Raw genomic sequence first — 12,363 nt, 5'->3', positions numbered from 1 at the left:
TGGATTCCTGCAACGGCTGTTGAAGGTTCACGCCTGTAGAAAGGTATTCTTTTAAGTCTTGTCTGGTAGAATTCTGGATGAAAAGAATAGAGATAGATAAGTATGGTTCCTGAGCTCCAATATCGAAAGAGAAAAGTAAGAGAAAGGCTTACCCTAACAGACCTGATCTTAATTAGATTTCGGTATTAAACTCCGAAGGAAAATGCAGACCTGGAGCCTATAGTCAAGCACGACAGTTAGACAAAGTTTCAAATTCAGCTCGGAAATGAACTCGTAAGAAAGGGAAAGAATCTTACCCACAGATACAAGCCCCAAGGTGATATGGGTGAAAACTGAATAATGAGGCTATGACAAGCAGATACTGGAAGCAAAATGTAAGGTCTGAGGTCGCGTCCTGTGGGACGTAAATACAAAGAAACAGATTAAAAGAGAGAAATCTCTGCGGGAAAATCGGGCCAAAGGAAATGGCGAATAACTACCGGTGGACGTGGCTGTGACAACAGGAAGGTATCGTCTACCGGATGAGAATAGCAACGGAGATTTCTGGAGCCAGAACAAGAAAAGGTAAGTGAAAATAAGACTAATATTCAGGCTAACATGATAGCTGATTCTAGAAGGTGGAAAAAAGACGAACTCACGATGCGCAGCGCGACTCTAAGGAGAGAAGCAACGCGTAGGACTGAAGCTCCAGCTGCCGGATATCCCATCCCGGAAGTCGGGGGCGGGGCTACCCGTAAAGTCCGGTGAACGCAAACAACTGGTGCGTTGCTCGCAGTCTCGGGTACCTCCATGTTGGGAGTTCCGATCCTGAGCCGGAAATCGGGAAATGCAACCCGGCGAAGAAAGGTAGCAGAGTTCAAGTGGACAGTTGTAACAGGCAGGCACATGGATACATCAATGGTTGGTCACTTCGACATGAGAGGATACAATTGTCATATTCAACATTCAAACAGGGCCCCAAAATGATAGTGTGCAGGCCATGTGTAGGTGCACATTACTCAATCAGCCTGCTTGTACAAATTGTTCCCCTAATAAATCAATAAATGTGGGCCATTGTGTGGAGTAATCTATGACAGAAGTATGTCACATTTGGGACAGTAGGCCACAAAAATGTCTGGTAAATAGGCTAATCATTTCAACAATCAGGCTGAATGAAGAGGAAAACAGTATGAACAATGTTGTGGCAAGAGGACAGCTGAAGGCCAAGTGGATTATTCATGTCGAAAAAGTGAACTGTGGTCAGAAGGGATATTGTGAAATGGAAACACAAGGCCGGGGAATGGTTTTGAGGGACCACATGGGCGACCCATAGCAGTCATGACTAGACAGCCTCAACTGGCACTCAATCAGAACACATCACCCAAGCAACATACACATGGATTGCACACACATGCATGGTCACTCACTGGACATTGCTTCAAGATCTGGTAAGTCTCCCACACCTTGGATCTGATCCTCTGTGATGAATGTTCCAGCAACAGACTCATGTTCAGTGAGTTGTTCCTCCTCTGATGGAGGCCCACTGCCAGCCACCAGAGTAGAGGCATGATTTTAAGCCAGCTTGTCTGCTGCCCATGTGCCCTGCTATTTGGTGCCTGCACGTTAGCCATCTGCAGGGGTCCAGTTGCTGTGTCCACCCTTGCTGGAACAGAAGACTCCTGACTGGTATACCATCGCTCCACAGCCCAGCCCCAGGACCCAGTTGCCCACCCACACCTGCCTCGGGGGTCGCCATGTCGGGGAAAACACCATCCGAGACCACTGGTGAACCCCAGCCAGAGAGGCAGAGGGCTACCAGCTTCAGGGACAAGGAAGTTGGTATCCTGGTGGAGCAAGTTCTGGGGCATTATGATGCCCTCTTCACACCATCATGCGCCGACAAGGAAGGAGGGGAGAGGATCTGGGAGGACGTAGTGGTTGCCATCAACGCGGAGGGGGTAGCAACCTGTGACATCAAACACGTCCGGAAGCGCTGGGAGGACTTCAGGTCCACAACCCTCAGCAAGGCCCAAAGCCTCTTGAAGGCAGAGGATGCAGAGGGGCACCGGGTCAGCCTGACCAACATCCAGATGAGGGTCCTGGAACGCATTAGCCCAGCGCTCCATGTCCAGATCCTTCAGAGGCAGACCCGTCTGGAGTCGAGCGGTAAGTGGCCATGCATTGCCGTGTGAAACAGGGCATGTTGCAGTGTTCTGGTTGTCAGCTACTTCCCTGTATGTGTGATATAGGCCATGTATGGATGTGTGTGTGCAGGGACATCATTGTACTGCATGTGAGACCAGTCATGCGTAAACCACGTGGATGGGGCATGTGTTCCAATGCAACATGGGGAGCAGCATGCGGAATGCACACATGAATGCATGCCTGTCTCTGTGCTTGGACATGGATGGGGTGTGAGAGATGGGTGCTGGAGTCATGGACATGTATGGTGTACATGTCTATGTGTCTGAGTAGTGTGTGTGACTTTTAAATGCCATGGATGCATGACACATGTCCGTGACAATGTGTTGATTCACTGATGCAGTCTAGTCATCCTTGTATCCACTGTGTCTGTGGTGTACGAGGCCAGATGCATGACCCTCCGGTTATGTGTGTGCATGGGATCGGTATGATTCATGATGCATGTGAGTTTGAAGTCAACAGTTATGTCAATAGAGGCCCTTGTACATGGATACTAATGCTGATTGCATGGGCCGTGCCTGTTTCTGCATGTGTGTTGCCTGCATTGACCCATTTACAGCGCCATGATGCCTGCGGGCTTACGGCGCTATGGAAGCATATATAAAAAAAAAATTAAAAAATGTGTTGTGGAGGGACATGATGGAAGTGACATTTGACAGTGCCACTCATGTGCTATTGCTTCCTGTCTAAGGGACTATTGCACAGTACCTTGATGCTTGTGTTCTATGTCTCCCTCGACACAGCATCAAGTGAAGAGGGTGGAGACGGCGCTGTGGAGCAAAGCGGCGGGGATGCCTCCATCAGCCGGCGATGCAAGGCCCAGCCACCCTCCCAGGAATTACCATCATGCGGGAGCGAGGGGACTGGTGCCGCCACTGCCACTATGGCTGCAGCGGAAGGGCTGGGTGAGCCCACACAGGGGGTTGCGATGGTGGAAGATGGTGCGGAGCCATCCAGGTTGGTGGTCTACACAGAGGAGGAGTAGGCAGCTACTGAGCCGCACATGGGGCCTGGTGGGGGTGGTACCACTGGTGCAAGTGGTGCAGTCCAGGGCCAGGGGTAGGAGGCAGCACAGGTCGCCGCGGAGGGGCCTGTGCATGTCACTGTCTCTGACCCTGTGACTGCACCACCATGCACCAGCAGGGATGCCCCATGCCAGGCCCATCCGCAGGTACGGGGGAGGCCCACGTCATCTGGCACTCCACTATCTGTGGACGAGGACACCCATGACCGTATGGGCTCCGTCCTGATTGGTGTCACGTTGCGCATGCGTGTCATTCGTGATGACGTGCGTGCTTCCTGGGGGGACCACGAACGCCATCACAAAGAGCTGCGTGCCAATGTGGCCAAGTTGGGAGGGGCCATTGTCGGAGGGTTCCAACATGTGTCGAGCACTCTGGCAGCACTCTCCTCCTCTGTGGAGACTATGCGCCAGTCGTTCTCCCTGCCGTCCTCTGGCCCACATTCCACCAGGGTCCCCTGTGGACCTGGCCCAACCAACACAGCCAGCTTGGTGGAGATCACATCCCTGCCACAGTCGGGAGTCGGAGGTCCAGCAGGAGTGGACACCCCACCAACTGCAGACCAGCAGATGGAGGATGTGCCGGCATCATCGGGCAGGGCACATGGGCAGCAGCAGCAGGCTCAAGGTGGGAGCAATGATGGCTCAGAGCAATCAACATCAGTGGGGCAGGCATCGGCCGGAGGGCAGGAGGACCCTGGAATGTGAGTGTCTTCCGTGTGGCAGCGGTTGGGCCAGCGGATAGAAGCGGAGCGGCAGCGGGCGGAAGAGGCACGGCTCACCATGGTCAGGGCGGAGTTCTCCAAGCGCAGGGCCTTGAGGCGGGCTGAGTGCCTTGGGCAACTCGCAGGGAGTTAGAACAGGCCATGACTGCATCCCTGCGAGACCTCGGGGCCAGGGGAGAGGCCCGCCCCAGGACATCGACATGGAGTTCGATGATGCCCTGGCCCGGGACATCACAGAGTGAGCCGTAGGACTTGCCTGCCGCCATTTATATAGTTAGTTAATGTTAGGTTTCCTTTCTGTTTTTATTTATTTTGGGGCGCTTGGACAATGCCCCACATTTTTTTATATAGTTGTTCATTAGGTAGGTTTTTTGTAGGTTTCCTTTCATTGATTGGGCTCATGGACCCTGGATTTGTACTTTGTATATAGTTCAACACTGGATTTCACTTCTTTTTTTCCATGGATCAATGGTTTTGTCTTGTTTTTTCACTTTGGATTTGTTTTGACGGACAGACACTTTGGACCCATGAGCTTTTGGATTGATTTGGCTTCTGCTTTCACACATTTCTATTTTATATTTTGGACATGCACTTTTTTTTCATTATTTCCATTATTGTGTGTTTCATTTCATTCCCTGCTTTTGTGTTTAATACATTTTTATTTCATACTTCAATGTGTGGTATTCTCTCTTTGGTGTCATGCATGTCACGATGTGTGTTTTCTCTATCACATGCACACATTGTGTGTGTGACGGAAATGTGTGATGTGCATACTTGCCATTTGGGATGTATCTTGTGATGGCCATTTCAATGTGGGGTGGATGTAATACCTGGTTGTGTGATTGGACTGGGGTGGTGTGGGGTGTGATTTGGGTGGCCATGAGGCCCATGATTGTGGATTGTCATGACGTGTTGGGGGGACATGAGTCGGGGCCTGCTGGCAGGTGCCTGTCACTGCTGGGTGGGTGAGTTGGTGGGGAGACATGAGTCGGGGCCTGCTGGCAGGTGCCTGTCTCTGCTGGCTGGGTGAGTGGGGGTGCAGGGACATGAGTCTGGCCTGCTGGCAGGTTCCTGTCACTGTTGGGTGAGTGAGTGGGTGGGGGACATGAGTCGGGGTCTTCTGGCAGGTGCCTGTCACTGCTGGGTGGGTGAGTGGGTGGGGGGACATGAGACGGGGCCTGCTGACAGGTGCCTGTCACTGCTGGGTGGGTGAGGGGGGGTGCAGGGACATGAGTCGGGGCCTGCTGGCAGGTGCCTGTCCCTGCTGAGTGGGTGAGTGGGTGGGGGGACATGAGTCGGGGCCTGCTGGCAGGTGCCTGTCACTGCTGGGTGGGTGAGTGGGTTGGGGGTGCATGGGTTGAGGCCTGCTGGCAGGTGCCTATCACTGCTGGGTGGGTGGGGGTGCAGGGGGACATGTGTCGGTGCTCACTTGTGCATGGTGACATGTGGGCTGGCTGGGGGCATGGCCAGGGTGGATGGGCTGCCTGCAGGGCCAGGGGAGGGGGGAGAGGGCACACCTGGGAGGACACACACTGCCAATTCGCGTTGGGGCACCCCAGGAATACACGTACCACACCTGCGGCAGCAAAAACATGTGTAAAACTCCACGCACACCGCGAAATACATGTACCCCGATCACCCAAGGCCTATCATGTATAAAACCTCCCGCGCACCCCCAGAATACACGTACCCCGCTCGACCAGCAAAATCGCATGTGAAACTGCATGCGCACCCCAAAATACACATACCCCTCTCGCCCAAGGCCTATCGCGTGTAAAATGTCCCCCGCACTCCCAGAATGCACGTACCCCACTCGACCAGCAAAATCACATGTGAAACTGCACGCGCACCCAAAAATACACGTACCCTGCTTGCCCAAGGCCTATCGTGTGTGATACTTCCCGCGTACCCCCAAGATACAGGTACCCCGCTCGCCCAAGGCCTATCGCATGTGATTCTCCCCACGCACCCCTCCGAATACACGTACCCCACTCGCCCAAGGCCTATCATGTGTAAAACATCCCACGCACCCGCAGAATACATGCACCTCTCCCGCGGCAGCGAAAACGCATGTAAAACTCCCCACTCACCCCTCCGAATACACGTACCACGCTCGCTCAAGGCCTATCGCGTGTGATACTTAACGCGCACCCCCGAAATACACGTACCCGCTTTGCACAAGACCTATCGCGTGTAAAACATCCCGCGCACCCCTCAGAATACACATGCCCCACTCACACAAGGCCTATCGCATGTGATACTTCACGCGCACACCTCTGAATACTCATACCCCGCTCGGCCAAGGCCTATCGCGTGTAAAACATCCCACACAGCCCCAGAATACATGTACCCCGCTCGACCAGCAAAATCGCATGTGAAACTGCATGCGCACCCCAAAATACATGTACCCCACTCGCACAATGCCTATCATGTGTGATACTCCCCGCGCACCCCTCAGAATACACGTACCCCGCTTGCACAAGGCCATCGCGTGTGATACTCCCCACGCACCCCCAAGATACACGTACCCTGGTCGCACAAGGCCTATCACGTGTGATACTCCCCGTGCACACGCAAGATACATGTACCCTGATCGCACAAGGCCTATCGCGTGTGAAACTTCCTGCGCACCCGCAAGATACACATACCCCGCACGCGCAAGGCATATTGGGTGTGATACTCCCCGCGCAACCCCAGTAATACACGTACCCCACTCAACCAGCGAAATCATGTGTGAAACTGCATGCGCACCCCTCAGAATACACGTACCCCACTCGCACAAGGCCTAAAACGTGTGATTCTCCCCGCGCACTTCTCAGAATATACGTACCCCGCTCGCCCAAGGCCTATCATGTGTGAAACTTCCCGCGCACACCCCAAATGCACTGTACCGGCCCTGTGAACTGGAGCAGGTTAGCGGGGCCCTTTGCGCTGCATTGGGGATTTCAATGCCTTATCATTGCGCAAGGGGCATTCTTGGGGGCGTAACTGGCGCTGCGGGATGTTCTCTGCACCAGCGCTCAAAATGGCTTTCATATTCCATGAATACGAGGTGTGCCACAATGCTGTTTAGCGCAAACGGCTGGCAAACGCTGGCGCACGCTACCTCTCTGCGCTGCTCGCGCGCGCTGCCTCTGCGCTGAAATCTATGAATTACCCTGTAACTCTCTTTATTTGTGAAAACGCAGTCTGTCATTCGACTTTATTTCTTAAATGTAAGGCATCACTCCTCTTTTTTTAGCTTCCAAACATAATTTCAAATGTTTTTATTTCCTTCCATGTGCACTTCTGCAGTATTAAATCTTTCACTTGTGCCTTTACACAAAGTCAGCATCTGCAGTGCCACATGTTTTTTTTTTTAATCCGTTGGACACAGTTAACAATATTCCAGTTCTAAGTCGCACTTTTCTTCATCTGAGTGCCTGTACATTCTAACAAAAGGGAGCGAGGCCCAATCCTAGCTCATGCAAAAGGCCTTATGTTAAAATCACTGTTTTGTACTGGCTTTTATATTTCATTGGAAACTTAACCAGCTTTACTCTCACAATGGGGCCTAGTATGGCCTCTCCATCTCTGTCCCTATGGGGCTGTCTTTTACCCCACACTTAAAGTAGGCAAATTCCATACGGATCCATTTTAAATTCTGCCTTGTATTTGGGAATGGCAGGCAACATTTAGAGAATTTGCATTATTAAGTGCAAAATGAAGGGGTAAAAGTGATTTCACCTGTTTTACTCCTTTATTTTGCACTTCCTGTGACAACACGTGCACAGAGGGTACCTTTACACACTTTAATGTAACAGGTGCAATCAATGAGGTCTTGCAAAATGACCTACTGTGACCTTTCATCCATCCACAAAATAAAATGAAAACTGCAGGAATCTTATTCCTGACAGCCATGTTCATGCTGATGATTCAGACTGAAAATATGATGCAATAGGTGGAATCAAATACATTGGATGTTTTACTTCAAAGATTAGATGACAGTGTTGCATGTTTGCGAATAATAAATGTGTACTATAAATAGGCATCATTTGGTTATGTGTTTTATTCTGATCTGGTTCAGTTCCTTTAACTGAAATTAACTCTTTAACTTTTGTCCATATGTTGTGCACTTATTAGTCTTTTTTATATCAACTTGGCATTAAGTGATGTGACTGTGCAGCTTCTGAAACTCAGTGTGACCCTCTCACACATTTGGAAAGCCATACCTGTGATATTGGGGACTATCCCTCTAGCTCCAAGTGTGAGGGAAGTCACTGCACCTACACCCTTCCTAATCTCTTGCCCAGTCAGTCACCCACAAGAGGGTAGGCTGGTGCTTCACCACAGAATCTTCCAGGACTGATGAGTTCACCTCTATGACTCCCTCTATTTCTAATTACCATATGGAAACACAGGCAGTGTTCACCAATATGACACATCATTTAGTCCCCAGGAACTACTCAAATCACATCATTCCAACAAGGCTATCATCACCAACAACACAATGCATGTAATGTTGGTGGTGCTGTAGGTGGGTACAAGTTTCTGCTGGTGGAAGGTTCCCCCATCATCATCCATATACGAGACGATGCACAACTCTACTGCACCCCCTCTCTCTTCTGAGTTCCCTCGCACACTGAAAAGTAGATGTCATACTCCAGCAAAACCTCTAATGTATTCTCAGCTGCAATGTCCCCATGCATTATTTCAGCTAGCGCCACCCTGTTCGCTACAGACACATTACCACTTCCTTCCAGAACACTCTGTGTTTGGCCAGCTCCAAAAGCCCTGCTTCCTCCACCTGCTCCCTCTGCCGCCTTCTCTTCTGGGGGTAGTGAAAACCCCTACATTTGCATCCCTTTCTTTCCTTTCCCTCCCCTGTCACAGTCGTAAACCCTCCCTTGCACACCTGCCTCCGCCCTCTTCCTTTTAGGCCACCCCCAGTCACTCTCTCTCCTCATTCAACGCCTGTTGTTAGTGTGGTTAATTGGCACCTACCCCTTTGAGAACAACATTCACACCATCCTTCTCCAACACCCATCAATTAACATCCTTGTCCTTTGCCAAATAAACTTCTTTTTTCTCCACCTCTCCTTCCAAATACAATCCCTGACCTGATTCATCATTAGAATTCCTTTGTCTGAAAGGCCTTGTACTAGACACACATTACAAAGACAACTGGCAGACTATTGCAATCAAATGGATTCATGCAGAGCTCTAAAGAACAAAATGGAGACTAAAACACAGGAAGGATTCGCCGGTGTCCATACAAATTAAATATGTTTTGTGTAGTTTCACAAATAAGCAGGTAAACAGCTATTTATATTTCTTTTTTGGGGGGTGTGGGGTGGACAGCCTGGCATTGGACAGCCTGGCAAAGTAAACAATGGAAGCAGTCACACAAGGCCTTGAAAGATGAGCAGCACACAGTGACACATGATTACATTTACCAAACGAAAGGGCCTCTTGTTGCATTTTTAAACTTGTTTGTGTAACACAAAAGGGAAAATGAACAGGTAACATGACGGAAAAAAAGTGTAAATAATGGAAAAACAACACAGGGTGCCTGATTAACACAAAAACAGACAAATGAGGGCAAAGGGTGATACAAGGGTGATACAAAACTAGAGACTAAAATCAAGGAAATCCATCAAATCTGTTTATTTTGGAGTTAGTACAATCCATAAAACATCATAAAATAATTCATCGCAATATATAGCAGCACAAATAAAACGTATTCATACCATTAAGAAAAATAAACAATAAGAAAATCTGGGGGTCGTAAGGAAGCAGTGCGCTAATTACTTCCACTAATTATTGGTAGTATATGGATCTGCTGCGTTAGTAGCCTTCCACTGGTGCCCCCTAGTAAGCACCAGGACACATAAACCGAAAACTATAGAATAAAGGTAAGTCCATTGCGCAGATACAGAGATTGTAAAGTCCAAGTTAAAGAATGTATTCATGTGCTTGTATGCAAAATGTATTGTTCATAAAACAGCCGACACGTGTTTCGACCTATCCGGTCGTTATCAAGGCGTGTGTCCAGATACGCGTAGAACAAATTATAAGAATGATTGGTGAATGGTAGGTCAGGATGGCTACCATCACATGGAAATCATGGATGAATTAGTTAGTGTAATTATCTGAAATGCATAAATGCTCTCCTAAATTGAGGGGTCCAAACTCCATATCGAAATGACCATTATGAAAAATGTACAGACATTTAAAAACAGCATCTCATGGCATAAGCTATAGAAAGGAGTTAAAGAGAGCCCATCATCTTCGGAATATATATTCAGGCAGGGTAAGATACTATGTAGCCACCAGGCTCTGACTGGCCTATATGGGAATAGGACAATGCTCGAACCAAAGACACAACATGCTAGTTGGTTGCATTTTATTTGGTCAAAGTGGGTCTTTTTTTTTTTACTGCCCCATATGGGCCACTTTGGTAAGTTACTTCAACATGCGGCTAATAGTTTAACCAGTGTTACTGAATAAATATTTGTTTTAATGCACAATTTGATCACACTTTATCAAAAATCTCCACCTTGGTTAATATTCAGTCTGTCACAAAAAGAATGAATTGCCATTTGCAACTATGGGCCACTTTTTCATTGGTGCCCGAGACAAATGCATGCCCCAGTTTGACCCTGTGGCCATTACATTGGTTCTACAGTAGCAAGCAGATTTCAGGAAACAAAGGCAACTAGGTTCAGGCAGGAACAGCAAAAGAATAAAGACTGGCCGCCAATAACGTAAGCCACACTCTCTGAGTAAGTTCAGTACATAGAATTTCCTAACGTCCTTCTACAGAGCAGAACAGTGCACGATGCAGCAAGGCTTCTCACACCACCACTAAAATCTAGTACATTGAACAAAAGAATCAGCAAAATCCTCCAAACCTTCGCTAAAATACAAGTTGTGCACATGTCTCGTACACTCCTGCTCCTACAGCCAGCACCATCCCACAAGGAGAAATAGAACGTCAGTTGGTCGTTCAATAGGGCCACAGAACCTCCCAGAGCACAATGGATCACACTGGGAGATTCAGTGAGTCTGATTGGCCCACGGAAGCAAACTCCTCCGGCCCACACCTGCTTGACAGCTTTTGGTACTGTTTTAGGCGACTGGCAAGTGCTGCAGGATCTCGGCAGACAACCGAACCCAGAGTGCTGCATTTGGTTTGGACCTCAAGTAAGGTGGGGCAGATGTTTGCCCAAGCTTTCTTATCACAGCCAGGGCCGAGCCAATCTATTCAAACGTGCACTGCCTGAAACGTTGCCAGTTGCCTTCGTGACACTGGGGCATAGAAGTGTATGCCACATCTGGGCTTTGATTTTCTGTTAACTTCCTTTTGTCCATTTTGTTCACTTAACGTGACCCAAGACTACAACTCCCAGAATGTAAATGATGGAGAAATGGAAGCACATGAGCAGGGTATAGTTTTCCTGGTGACATGCAGTCATTAGATAATTTAAACCCTATCTAAACTGTGATGTTAATACAGGGGACTATAAGTGTTATACTTTCAAAACGAAAAGAATCTAGAACGTGGTAAAAGCTAATTATTACCTTCATGAGAGATTATTTGTCATGGAAATCATACACTATACTTTAATGAAGTGGGTGTTTCTATTTGCGAATTTACATACATGCTTAAATTCATAAAAAAGGGCTGGATTTTGTGTACTCCACCTGAGCTTAAGGCTGACATGGTTTTCTCAGTTTATGGCAAATTCGGCCTCCTGCCAATGAGCGAGCAGGAATAGAATGTACATGGATGACAAAGACCTATTTTTGAGTCATACAAGTGGAAGGTTATCTACCCTTTGAGGGATCCTTTATTTGCCCCCCCCCCAAAGAAATGTCAATTAGTTTTTTCATAAAAGCTCCCACAGAAAAACACCCGTCGTAAAAATGGGTGTCGGAGAAAGGACGCCACCCCCCCTAAGAGGGTCCTATCTTCCTACACTCACCTGCTAATCCCTAGAAAACACTTCTCACACATTGAGCTTTGTGACACAGATTATTGTCCTATGTCTTTGTTGATGGGTTAAGCTAAAGGCTCAAATAATAAATGTTACAGAATGATGTTCTCCCTCCCTGTACTGACCATTTATCTTACAGTGGACTTGTTTAATTTGCATTTCAAATTGGCAAACAGGGTCTAGCTCACTTTTCCCAAATGGCAACTTTGCTGAATTCAGTTTTGAGGCATTTTGTTTTGGCGATTGTTTTTACCACAAAAAACTATATGGTAAGTTGAGGTATGCTATATAATGATAATGATGTGTTTATTTATATAGTTCCTTAATATCCCTCATAAATGACGCATATCTGCTAAACTTTCCACTTTAATTTCCCAGGCCAAGGTTCTCCAGGCTAAGTTTGGTAAATTGTCCTGTGCCCATGTACTAACTTTTTTTCAACAGAAGGTAATTCCCA

The sequence above is a fragment of the Ambystoma mexicanum genome, chromosome 8, assembly GCF_040938575.1.
Source record: "Ambystoma mexicanum isolate Mex_15411 chromosome 8, UKY_AmexF1_1, whole genome shotgun sequence".
NCBI lineage: Eukaryota > Metazoa > Chordata > Amphibia > Caudata > Ambystomatidae > Ambystoma > Ambystoma mexicanum.
Note: the sequence above shows the minus strand (reverse complement) of the source record.